Source organism: Cryptomeria japonica, chromosome 9 (genome assembly GCF_030272615.1).
Source record: "Cryptomeria japonica chromosome 9, Sugi_1.0, whole genome shotgun sequence".
NCBI classification, from domain to species: Eukaryota; Viridiplantae; Streptophyta; class Pinopsida; order Cupressales; family Cupressaceae; genus Cryptomeria; species Cryptomeria japonica.
Genome location: NC_081413.1, coordinates 117403210 through 117417364, shown reverse-complemented (window position 1 = coordinate 117417364; position 14155 = coordinate 117403210).

Genomic DNA, 14155 nt, shown 5'->3' with positions numbered 1-14155 from the left:
CTATCTATTCTATATATACCGGTTGGTGTATTTATGCTTTAATAAGGCTAAAATTTATCTATCCAGTAGAACACTGATTCACACCACCCCCCCCTCAGTGTTCATGGATTCCAACAGATATTAGCTGCCAAGGATGATGGTATGTGATTCTTCATTCCAAAAATTCTCTATATCATCATTTTCATATCCAGCTATTCCATGTTAATATCTCCAATCTTCTTCCATCAGGATGTTATTTGCAACTCTAGGTAGTATCCTTCTTGCACAATCTTCAGTTGAGTCTTCCTTGTTGATATTCCCTCTTTAGACATGGTTTCTGTATGAAGTTGGAAGTTAATAACATGATAAAACAATACTAACAATTCATTTTTAGAATCATCTTAAGTTCTAATTTTTCAAAATTTCAGATTTATGAGCTCATTAAAATAAAAAATTAAACAATGTATAATGCGAATTCTGAAAAATGTATGAATTCTGATTATTAAGAAAAAGGCAGTTCACCTTCCATAAAATTGAATCTTAGACTACAAATAAGTTTGATTGCAATGCATAAGTCTGAAGATACCCTTGCAAACTCAAAAAATGAAGAGTCTTGATATCAAATTATTATCTCAGGTCTGATTTTTTGAGTTTGAAGGTCTAAAAATACCTCTAAAACTAAGCTTCAATGGCTAGGAACACCCTCAATCATGATGTAACACTCACAAATAATGTGATTTTCCCTTAATCAGTTGGGAATCAACATATTTTTGGTACACACAATGGTTGAAAACAATGTCTTAGTCTACAAATGCAAGTTGGAAATAATACAATGCAAATTAGTGGTGGATGGAAATGTTGTCACAGCTGGTTAAAATGTCCTTAACCAGCAATAGTGTCCCCTCTCAATGCTCAAAATATCTCCCAAAAATGGCACCACGATGGTCTTAAACTAAATCATGTCCTCCTCGAACTGTAGTGATCCTCTATTTGTCTTCTTCTAGCTCTCCAACTATCAAATCAAACACAAAATAATAAATTATAAGGCAATGGATTATGTATTTTATTCATATTTTTGCCTTGAAATGTCACCACACAACCAATGTGGAATAAAAATTTTCCTTTGCCAACTAAAGGGAAAATCGATATGCATTGGAATTCTACACTTAGCACCATTTTTAACTTGTTTGATCATTAAATGCACATGGTGGGAAAATCAATGTCAATTGGGACATATTTACCTTAAAATTTCACTTGAATTCAATCTCTAGCAAGCTGGGGAAAATCGAACCTCGTTGGGACACATAATTTTCATTTAAATTTATCCCACTTTGCAAATTATAATCTCGGGGGGAAAATTGACCCTCATATGGGAGCCAAAATTCCATAATTTAAATCATTTTACCTCACCAATCCACTACACGATAAAATTAATAGCCATCTAGACACACAAATTTGATCTTTTTCATGCAAAATACCCCCTGGTGGAAATTTTCCCTTCATTGGGATTCAATTTCCCATCAAAATCTTATCAAATTACATCATAATGCTCTCCAAGGAAAAATTGAACCCCATCAAGACACATATACCTTGTCATTTATTCATATTTTGTCCCTAGTGGAGAATTAACATCCATTGAGAAACTATAATTTACATCCATTTCACTCATCTCAATCAATTTCCCCTTGAGTGGAAAATCGAATTTCATCAGGACACTTAAATTTGGTCTTTTACCTCCTAGTGGAAAAATGTGGGTCATGGGACACATATACTTCATGCATTTTGTTCTTGTAGGCCTAGTGGAAAAACGACCTCCATTGGGACAACTCATTTGCCTTGAGTTGAAATTTCTGACTCATCGGGACTTTTCCAAAAATTACTTGCAAATTTAGTCCATGAGGGAAAAAACACACATCATCGGGACTAAGACCATTTTATCATCAAAACAATTCTTTTTGCTAAAAAATGGAGTTGAAAATCATGCTCCATCAGGACAAAGTCCATTTTCGCTTCTAAAACTAAGTGGAAAAACACCTTCCATCAGGACTTTTCACTTTTATGCCTTAATTTCGTGGGGGAGAAACACCTTCCATTGGGACTATGATGATTTTCACACTCTAAAATCCCACTTATCAAATTTTATCATTTAGCAGAGTGGAAATTCCATTTCTATCGGGACTTTTAGCATTTTAGCTTGATTTGAAGGGTGGAAAACAAGAGTCCATCGAGACTTTGTTCCATTCTAACTTAATTTACCTCCTAGGAGTGGAAAAACAACCCCTATAGGGACTTTTGACGCTCTAGCACAAAAATCACACTAATTTGCAGTATTTTACACACATTATGTTCACATTTTAAAGCAAGTTGCAACCTCAAATGCTTATAAAAAATTAGGATCACCTTAACATTTTAAAACCTTCTAAACACTTTGATCTTATTGACATCAAAACTCAAAATTTAACATTGCTTTCACATTGAAGACCTTTGGACATGATCACATCAAAATGAGACTCAGGCGTGAAAGCTCAAAATTGTTGCTTAGCTACCAAAAACCCTAAACTAATAAAAGCAGAAAGCAGGAAAGAAGCGGTCCCCATTTCGAATGGAGAGATGTGTGAAAAGGTCACAAGTCACATGTGAGTTCTAAAACCCTTAAAGTAAAAGTTTTGACAGAATCCATACTACAAGGATATCTAGTTTGTTGAATCTACAATCTTGAATTTGTCTTCCACTCTTAAAGATGTATCAAAACATACTTCGCCATGACTATAAAAATCTTTAAATTCTTACTACTCGCTCTACAATGACAAGCATTGAGGAATCTAACAAAGGTGAATGAGAATTAAATGGAGACTCTTGTATTGCATCTTTTCAACCAAGTGTGCATAGAAAGGTGGAAGAGATATGCAATTTGTTAGGACTAGGTCGAGTTTTCCTTATAGATGTTACATAATTCCCTACTAGTATGTTTTTACCAAGTGGTGAGTACAATACAAACCATCTTAACAAATCAACTATATTGAAATTCATAAATATGCTTTGTAATATGCAATACCATGAAAGCATAATTGGTCAACATCCATGATTCTAGTATTTTTTATTGAATGTTATGATACAACATAGAAGACTAGAAACAAAAACAATATGTTTCAATAAATGATTCCATGAAAGTGTATCGGTTCTACATCTTTACACGGTAGATTTTCTTAATGAAAAAAATTCTAACCACCTAATGTACTTTTGAAGCAGTCACCGGTTATGAGGGACTTCAAAGAGATCAATCTGAACAAGTCAACAAGAGTAAACACAAAGGAAACACAAAGATATGATGGAGGCAATGCAAAATAGATTGATTTATTTCAAGAAAACTGATTACAACCAATCAAAAACAAGCATGTTATAGAAACCGGCTCACAGGCTTGCTAAAACATGCTCAAAGTACAAAATAGGTCACAACCAGGACATTAAATCTTAAGATATATCTTCTATGCTCAGTTTAGCTACGTCATTGTTCGATCATTGCATTCTAATGCTCAACACAATGATTTATATGATCCAAGGGATCCGGTTAGCCCAAAAAGGGATAGAAACCCGAAGAACAAGACCTAACGTATAAAACCAACAAGGTCGGCCTCAACCAAGAGATTCCTCCTGAAAATCCAAAGGATGAAGTGTACATCATGAGAAAAGGTTGGCACACACCAAGAAACATTAGAATCAATGCTTAGGGATCTGCAAGCTACGTAAGGGGTCTGGTAGATCACAAATGCAAATAGGTCCAGGCAACCGGTAACAAGAAACTGTCAACCGATAATAGGAAATTGTCATGGAAACTGATAGCGATAACTTGCTGGAAAAAGATCCAAATGCTTTTTGGTTTGAGGATAATGAAGATGATCAAGTCTTCAAGTATAATCCAACTCCACAGGATCCGGTGAGCCAAAACTAGGACACATAGAAAGAAATGTTGAAACTACAAAGAGAAAGAAAAATAGAAAGGAAAATATTTTTGGTTGATGCAAGATTGCTATGAACTGAGGATTTTCCTGCATCAGACATCTGGGGTTATTGAAAAAGTGAGTCTCTCACTTTTCTAGGGTTGGAGGAAAACCAAGGCGGTCTACCTCTACCTGAGAAATCCAAGATGAATCTTCAACTGGTTTGTCCTTCCACTTCACAATATACTCTTTATAATGACTGCTTCGGGTACTACGCCCAATCCTACTATCCAAAATATCTTCTATTTGATCTAGTTCCTTCTGGGGCAATTGTTCTCCAAGTCCCCAATACTGTCCTCACTTAATTCTGGTTCATGATACTCATGAAGGTCTACAATTTTAAACACGGGTGAAATACTCAGACTATCCAGTAACTCCACTTCATATGCATTCCCAGAACTAAACTTCCTCAAAAGCTTGCAAGGTCCAAACTTTTTCATCTGCAATTTTTTATAGGCTCCAACCGGGAATCTTTATTTTCTCAGATTTACCATCACTTCATCACCAACTTCAAATTCCTTGTGTCTCCTCTTCTCATCTACCTTCTCCTTATACTTGGTGTTCATGTCCTCCACATGTTTCTTAACCTAAATATGTAAGGTTACCATGTGATCTACAAAGTCTTCTGCTTCTAAACTTATTTGGTCTTCACTGCTAATATCTCTTAATTCTAATATACCTCTGGGATGCACTCCAGTAACAATCTCAAAAGGTGTTCTTTCGGTACTCCTATTTATTGAATTATTGTAGGCAAACTATGCTTGTGCAAGAATCAAACCCAACTTTCGGCTTTATCTCCAACTAAACATCTCGACAAATTTCTCAAGCTTCGGTTAACTACTTTTTTCTGTCCATCAGTCTGTGGATGAAAAGTAGAACTAAACTTCAAAACTGTCTTCATCTTCTTCCAAAGTGTTCTCCAAAAATATCCAACAATTAGTGTCTCTGTCTAAAACTATGCTCTTAGGTAATCCATGCAATCTCACCACTTCCTTGAAAAATAGGTTTGCTACATGTAATGCATCTGATGTCTTCTTACAAGGTATGAAATGAGCCATCTTCGAGAATCTATCCACAACCATAAATATAGAATCATTCCCTCTCGATGTTCCAAGTATGAAATGCATGCTTATATCCTCCCAAGGTCTTACCGGTATTGTCAAAGGTTTATGCAATCCCACATTCTGACTACTACCCTTTGCAACTTGACAAACTCTACAACTTTGCACATAACTCTTAACATACTTATGAATTTGGGGCCAAAAGTATTGTGTTGGCATTGCATGAATATTGCACTGATGTCAATAGAAACCGGTAATGAAGATGTATTGTAACCGATAGTGATGCAGTAAAGCAACCAGTAGTGAAGCAGTGAAGGAATCTGATATTACTATTGAAGCAGAGAGATCAACCGGTAACCCTAACCCGTTGATAAGAATAACCCTAACCGATGGAGGTTGGAGAATTAGAAGAGTTGATCTAGATCAAATGATGAGCGGAGATGAAGATGCCAAGTATGCATGATGCATGTGATGAGTTTCAAAGTGGATTTGGTGGGTAGAGATAACCAGTTTATCTTGGGAATGAACAAATGCATAGCATGAAGTGAATAAAATTTGATGAGTTACATGATCCAATGTGTGGTGATCAAGGAGTGATCTAGGAGCGGTCGAAGTTGTCTTGAACAATGTGCAACTGATTTCTATGCAATCTAATGGTCTAGATTGAACTGATATGTTTGTAATCTCTATGAGATCTTATGTTTTGTGTTGTGTTACCAACCTATTGTATTTGTTTTTAAGGTCGATGAGTTGTTTGTAAATTGTGTTGGCAAATTTGGTTAAGTGTGAGTTATTGTTGCTAAACCAGAAGGTGTATTTGCATAATGTTGTGAAGGCAGATAGGAGCATAAAAGGATCTGATTAAGCAGAGCAGTGCTATTACCAGATCAACAAAGACCCTGTTGTCCTCTAACCATTACGACAGTTTTAAATCCCCTAACCGGGTATGCTATAACAGGCTTCTTGTTCAAATCCTCTAACCAAGTGATCGATTAGCTTGGATTTCAAATCCTCCACCGAGGTTACCTCTTACAGGGTATTGCCTTTAACAGGGTATTGTAGTCAATCCCTTAATCGGGTGGTCCTTAACTGGATCTATTCTTAACATGACATTTTTGTAAAGCTTCTAATAAGGCTTGGCTCCTAACAGGGTGAACTTCAGAAGAGTTCAAAATACTTGTGGGTATTCATCCCCACTGTGGTTTTTCCCATTTGGGCTTCCACGTGAAAAATCATTGTGTCAAGTGGTGAATGGATTTATGAGTATGTTTTTGATATGGTTAATATGAATAATTGATAAATCCATAAAGACATGTTTAGATGACCAGAAGTGAACTAAAATGAGCTATTATGGATGTTAGTAAAGTGGTTTGATGTTTTGGTTAAATGGTATATGAGTTTTAGATCTGTTACACTGTATCATTGATATTTTGGTTAACCAGTAAAGCTTGATAGTGCAGATGCAGTTTTAGATACCGAGACTAAACCGGTTATGTTTTGTAAGTTGTTTTTTATCTTGAGTTAAGTTTGGTGAAATTTTAGTATATTTTCTATCTACTAATTCATGCCCTCCCCTCTTAGTAGCTGATCGGATCGTTATTGTTTCATCATATTATCAATTGGTATGAGAGAAATCTAGGTCCTCTTGTGTTTAAGCCTAATAGCTTGAGGAAAAGATCTAGGAGAACATGATGAAGAAAGAAGGTTCGAATTTCAATAGAGAAAACTACAAAATTTGGAGTGATGGGACGAAGATCTATATCAAGAGTTAGGAAGCCAGTACTGGGAACATGTTGTTACTAAATATAACTTGCCTAGTGGGATTTTGATAGATGATCAAAAGAAGGAGCAATGGGAAAATAATCAAGCATTGGAGGCCATCATCAGTTCCTTGTCTGATTTAGAATATGTTGATGTGCATAGATTGGATACTGCATATGAAGTATGGAAAAAACTGGAAGAGATCTATAGTGGTGATGAGCATGTTAAGATTGCCAAGGAAGAGAGTCTGGGAGGAAAATTTGATGATATGCGGATGATTGAAGGTGAAGATATTCAACAGTACGGTCAGAGAATAAAAGAGATAGTCAGTGAAATCAAGGGTATTGGAGGTACAATGGAGGATACCACTGTGGTTAGCAAGGTGTTGAGAACCCTTCTACTGGTTTATGCTATCTGTGTTGCAACCATTCAGGAACTCAAATCTATTGATAAGACAAATGTAACTCTTGACTCTATCATTGGCAAACTGGTTGCTTTTGAATTAAATGGTTATGATGGAAGTTTTCCAAAATTAGAATCTACATTTAGAGCCTCAGTCTCAACCCCACCGGTAAGGAGAAGTAGAGAAGTGAGCTAAAGTCATGAATCTAGATCCAGCGGAGAGGTAGATGATGAAGATGGTTTTATTGAGCTTGAAGCATTGTTGGCCAAGCGGTTACCCAGAGGTACCGATAAGTACAGAGGTAAGTTACCATTGAAGTGTTTTGCATGTAACCGGATTGGACATATTGTTGCTAACTATCCAAACGGAGATAATGAGGAGAAACGTGAGAAGTATAGGAAGTATAAGGCAAAGATAAAAGAAATTGTCCCATTGCAGTAGATGGAGGAATTGCAAATGAAGAATCTGAGGAAGATGCAAATGAGGACATTGTCTTTGTTTCTATTAAAGAAGAGATATCAGATCAGAAGGCTTTAGTCTCTCACATTGATAGTTTTGATGATTGGATTATAGACAGTGGTTATTCACACCACATGACCGGTGACCGGAGTAAGTTTCTTTCTTTGAAGGAATTTGATGGAGGTGTTGTGAGATTTGGGAATGACTCACACTACATGGTGAAAGGAAAGGGTTCCATCTCTCTTAATGGTAAGAGCGGTGTATATGATGTCTACTGGGTTGAAGGATTGAAATACAATCTTTTGAGTGTTGCTCAACTCAATGACAGAGGTTACCCATTGGAATTCAAGAATGGAATGTCCAAGATCTATGGAAGTAAAGTTGAACTGATTCCAACTGGTAAACAAACAAAAGGTAACTTGTTTCACCTAAATTCTAAAGTCAATAGTTGTTTAATTGCAAAAGTAGATGATAGTTGTCTTTGGCATCGAAGATTTTGTCATATAAAATTTTATAACATTGTAAGAGTCAGTAAGTCCAAATCGATAAGAGTTTTGCCACAGTTGGACAAACTAGTGAATGCTTTGTGCAAGGAATGTCAGATAGGAAAGATGACATCCTCAACCTTCAAGGGAAAATCTTTCTCAGCTGAACATTTTCTAGATTTGGTTCATACCGACCTTTGTGGACCAATGAGGAATAGGAGTATTCAAGGTGATCGGTATTTCATGATCTTTATTGATGATTGCTCAAGGATGATGTGGGTCACATTCTTGAAGGACAAAACATAATCTTTTAGCAAGTTTAAGGCATTCAGAGCCTTAGTTGAAAATGAAAGTGGAAGAAAGCTTTAGTGCTTAAGAACTTATCAAGGTGATGAATTTACTTCAGAGGAATTCACTAGATACTATGAAGACAATGGAATTAAGATGCATCTTTCTGGACCTAGGACACCACAGCAGAATGGTATTGCAGAGAGGAACGATCGGTCAGTAGTTGAAGCTGCAAGGACTATGCTAATTCAAGGAGGTGTAGCCAAGACATTCTGGAGAGAAGCTGTCAGCACAGCTGTTTACACACTAAACCGAATATTGGTTAAAAGAGGTAAGGATAAAACACCATATGAGTATCGGTATGGTAGATCACCTAATGTCAGTTAGTTTAAGATTTTTGGTAGCAAATGTTTTATCAAAAGAGGTGATTATATTGGTAAGTTTGATGCTAAGAGTGATGAAGGCATATTTCTTGGTTACTCCACCAAGAGCAAAGCTTACAAGTGTTACAACAACTGGACTAAGAAAATCATTGAAAGTGTTAATTTCTGAGTAGATGAGTTTCCTAAAGATTCAGGAGAAACCAGTAAGGAGAAGGGGGGAGAATAACCTTACATATTGTTTCTTGAACTAGAACCGGTAAAGCCAAAAGTTGGTGAACTGAATACTGCAGCCCCAGTTCAACCGAAACAGGCAAGTCATGTAGAAGATGAAGAAAGTGAAGAAGAAGAAGAACCTAAAGACCATGATCATGTTATTCCAAGGTATGTTAGACTCAATCATAACCCCGATCAGATTATTAGAGACATGAATGCAGGTGTTTTATCTAGAAGAGGGATAAGATAGAATTCTTGTATGATCTCCACTATTGAGCCTAGAACAACAAAGGAAGCCTTTGGAGATGAACATTGGATCAAGGCTATGGAAGAATAACTTGACCAGATTGAGAAGAACAATAAATGGACACTAGTACCCAGACCAGAGAGCAAGAATGTAATAGGTACAAAATGGGTATTCAGAAATAAACTGAATGAAGATGGAGTAGTGGTCAGAAATAAAGCCAGATCGGTATGCAAAGGATATGCACAAGAAGAAGGTGAAGACTATGGTGAGACATTTGCACAAATTGCAATATTGGAAGGTGTAAGGAATCTACTTGCATTTGCAGCATATAGAGGATTCAAAGTATATCAGATGGATGTGAAGTCGGCATTTCTAAATGGAATTTTGGAAGAGGAAGTCTACATTGAATAGCCAGATGGTTATGCTTTGACTGAAGAAAAGGATATGGTGTGCAAATTACACAAGGCACTATATGGTTTGGAGCAAGCACCTAGGGCATGGTATGAAAGACTGCATTATCACTTAGTGAAGATTGGTTTTCATAGAACCAGTGAAGACAGTAACATATATCTCAAGACAGAAGGAGATAAGATACTGGTTAGTGAGGTATTTGTGGATGATATTATTTTTGGAGGTAATGATGACATGTGTGATGACTTTGCTAATGAGATGAAAAGTGAATTTGAGATGTCTCTGGTAGGAGAGATAAAATTCTTCATAGGTTTGCAAATTCAACAGATGAAGGAAGGAATTTTTATCACACAGTCCAAATATGTGAAAGAAGTGTTGAAGACTTATGGAATGGGAGACTGTAAACCAGTTGGAACACAAATGGTTACAGGTTGTAAATTTTCTAAGGAAGATAATTATGCATCAATTGATGAAAAAGAGTATAGGTCTATGATAGGGAAACTACATTATGTTGTTCACAGCAGACCAGATATTGCTCATGCAGTAGGATTAGTTGCCAGATTTTAGAAAAGTCCAAAGGAGACACACATGGTGGCAACTAAAAGAATTTTTAGATATTTGAAAGGTACAATTGACTATGGATTATGGTATCCATATGTAGGAGACTTTGATTTAAAAGTCTATACAGATGCAGACTGGGCAGGCAATGTTGATGACAGAAAAAGTACAACTGGAGGAGCATTTTTTCTTGGAGACAGACTTGTGTCTTGGAGCAGCAAGAAACAAAGTTGTGTCTCACAATCAACCGCAGAAGTTGAATATGTTGTAGCATACACGAATTGTACACAAGCAATCTAGATGAAACACGTTTTGGAAGGTTTCAAGTTGAAAATATTAGAACCGGTAAGGATTTTCTATGATAACACAAGTACTATAAATATTTTAAAGAACTCAGTGTTACATGCTAGGACTAGGCATATTGAGCTGAAGTATCATTTTCTGAGAGAGAAATTATAGAGTAAATATGTGTCATTGGAGCATGTTTCTTCAAAACAATAGCTAGCGGATATCTTTATTAAACCTCTACCTAAGGCTACATTTGAATATCTTAGAGGTAAGTTAGGGGTTGTACCCCTACATGAAAATCTTGAAGAAGGATTGGTGTAGAATGGAACTACTCCACAGGGGGAGCAGGTAGGTGCAGAATGGTGAAGTATGAAAATGTATGATTTACCTTCACTTTGGCATTGTTGTCAAAGGGGAAGAAGAATTGTATATGATTGATTGATAGCCAGTTACCAGCTGAAGACATGGAGATACAGTTGGAGGAGAGTATATGTGAAAATATAAACCAGGATTCCTATTCTATGTATATTCTTTACTCTCAATCATCACAATCAAGTGGTATTGATATTTATATTGTCATCAATGCCAAAGGGGGAGAGTGTTGGAATTGCATGAAGATTGCATTGATGAAGTATAGTGTTCTCATTGATGTCAATAGCAACTGGTAATGAAGATGTATTGTAATCAGTAGTGATGCAGTAAAGCAACCAGTAGTGAAGCAGTGAAGGAAACTGATATTACTATTGAAGTAGAGAGATCAACCAGTAACCCTAACCCGTTGATAAGAAAAACCCTGACCGATGGAGCTTGGAGAATCGGTAGTGTTGATCTATGATCGAATGATGAGTAGAGATGAAGATGTCACCTATGCATGATGCATGTGATGAGTTTCAAAGTGGATTGTTCAAAGTCGTTTTATCTTAGGAATGAACAAATGCCATGAAGTGAATAATGCGTGATGAGTTAGAGGAACTAATGTGCGGTGATCAATGAGTGATCTAGGATAGGTCGAAGTTGTCTTGAACAATGTGCAGTTGATTGCTATGTAATCTAACAATCTAGATTGAACTGATATGTTTGTAATCTCTATGAGATCTTAGGTTTTGTGTTGTGTTACCGACCTATTATATTTGTTTTTAAGGTTGATGAGTTGTTTGTAAATTATGTTGGCAAATTTGGTTAAGTATGAGTTGTTCTCGAACCAGAAGGTGTATCTGCAGAATGTTGTGAAGGTAGATAGGAGAATATAAGGATTTGATTAAGCAGAGAAGTGCTATTACCAAATCATCAAAGAACTGGTTGTTCTCTAACCATTACAACAATTTTAAATCCCCTAACCAGGTGATCTTTAACAGGTTTCTTGTTCAAATCCTCTAACCAGGTGATCCATTAGCTTAGATTTTAAATCCTCCACCGAGGTTACCTCTTACAGGGTATTGCCTTTAACAAGGTATTGCCTTTAATAGGTATTGTAGTCAATCCCTTAACCAGGTGGTCCTTAACCGAATCTGTTCTTAACATGACATTTTTGTAAAGCTTCTAACAAGGGTTGGCGTCCTTAACCGAATCTGTTCTTAACATGACATTTTTGTAAAGCTTCTAACAAGGGTTGGCTCCTAATAGGGAGAAATTCAGAAGAGTTCAGAATACTTGTGGGTATTCATCCCCACCGTGGTTTTTCCCATTTGGGTTTCCACGTGAAAAATCATTATGTCAAGTGGTGAATGATTTTGTGAGTATGTTTTTGATATGGTTAATATGAATAACTGATAAATCCACAAAAACATGTTTAGATGATCAGAAGTGATCTGAAATGAGCTATTACTGATGTTAGTAAAGTGGTTTGATGTTTTGGTTAAATGGTATTTGATTTTCAGACCTATTACATTGTATCATTGATATTTTGGTTGATTGGTAAAGCTTGACAGTGCAGTTGCAGTTTTAGATACAACGACTAAACCGGTTATGTTTTATAAGTTGTTTCTGAGTTTGAATTAAATTTTGGTGAAAGTTTAGTATATTTTCTATTTACTGATTCACCTCCCCCCCGTCTCAGTAGTTGACTGGATCATTATTGTTTCATCATATTATCATATTGTTCACTCACCAATGCTACTGTTTTGTCAATACCAAAATGTCCTGCTAATCCTCCACTATGTTTCTCTTTTATCAGATTCTCCCTCATAGAACCCTTCGGTATGCACAACTAAACTCCTCTGAATAAAATCCCGTCCCGAATGAAGTAATCCAACCACTTGCTTCTATCTACCATAATCAGTTCTTTACATGCTCTCCAAGGTTCTGCAAAATCTAGGTCATCATCATACAAAGTCTTCAATTCTTCAAATCCTAATAATGTCACTCTCATCTTTGTCAGTAAATTTATTCTCCTACTCAATGCATCAGCAACTTTGTTAGATTTCTCACTTCTATGCTTCAACACAAAGGTGTAACTTTGCAAGAATTCTACCCATCTCATATGTCTCTGATTCAACTTACTCTGACTGTTCAAATACTACAAAGCTTGATGATCTGTACACAACACAAACTCCTTAGTCAACAGGTAATGTCTCCACTTCTTCAAGGCTTGAACTATGGCATAAAACTCCTGATCATACATTGAATATCTCCTTCAGGCATCATTCAATTTCTCACTGAAATAAGCTACTTCTCTCCCTTCCTAACTCAAGATTGCTCGTATTGTTGTTCCACTTGCATCACAATTCACTTGAAATACTTTATTGAAATCCGATAAAGCTAACACAGGTTGATCAGTCACTTTCTGCTTCAATAGTTCAAAACTTTTGTTTTCTCCGGTGGTCCACTTGAATTCCTTCTGATCTCCCCTCATGGTCTCAATCATAGGGTTACAAACTGAACTGAGTTTTTTTATGAACTTCCGGTAAAAACTAGTCAATCCATGAAATGATCTTACCTCTCCAATGCTTTCTGATGTTGACCACTCAACAATTTATTTCACTTTCTTGGGGTCCATCTTCAAACCATCCTCAGATATCACAAATCCCAAATAGACTAACTCGTCCTTCATGAAAGTACACTTCTTAATATTTATCAACATTTTTCTTCTCTCAACCTCTGCAAAACTTGTCTCAAATGCAACAAATGCTCCTCTTTTGTCCTACTGAAAATTAGAATGTCATTCGGATATACAATAACAAACTTACCCAAGAATTTCTTCAATACCTGATTCATCAGCCTCATGAAAGTACTCGATGCATTAGTTAACCCAAAAGGCATCACCAACCATTCATACAGTACTTCATTAGTCTTAAATGTTGTCTTCCATTCATCTCCTTCTTTGATCCTGATCTGATGATATCCACTGTTCAAATCTATCTTTGTAAAGTATTTGGCTCCACTCAAACAGTCCATTATGTCATCCATCCTAGGCAAAGAAAACCAGTATTTCACTGTGATTTTGTTTATTGCTCTGGAATCAGTACACATTATCCACTCTCCATTCTTCTTAGGTGCTAATATTGTTGGTACTGCACAAGGGCTCAGACATTCTCTGATCAAACCTTTCTTCAATAACTCCTGCACTTGTCTATTTTGCTCTTCATTCTCTGTCGGTGTCATCTCGTGTGCAACTTTGTTAGG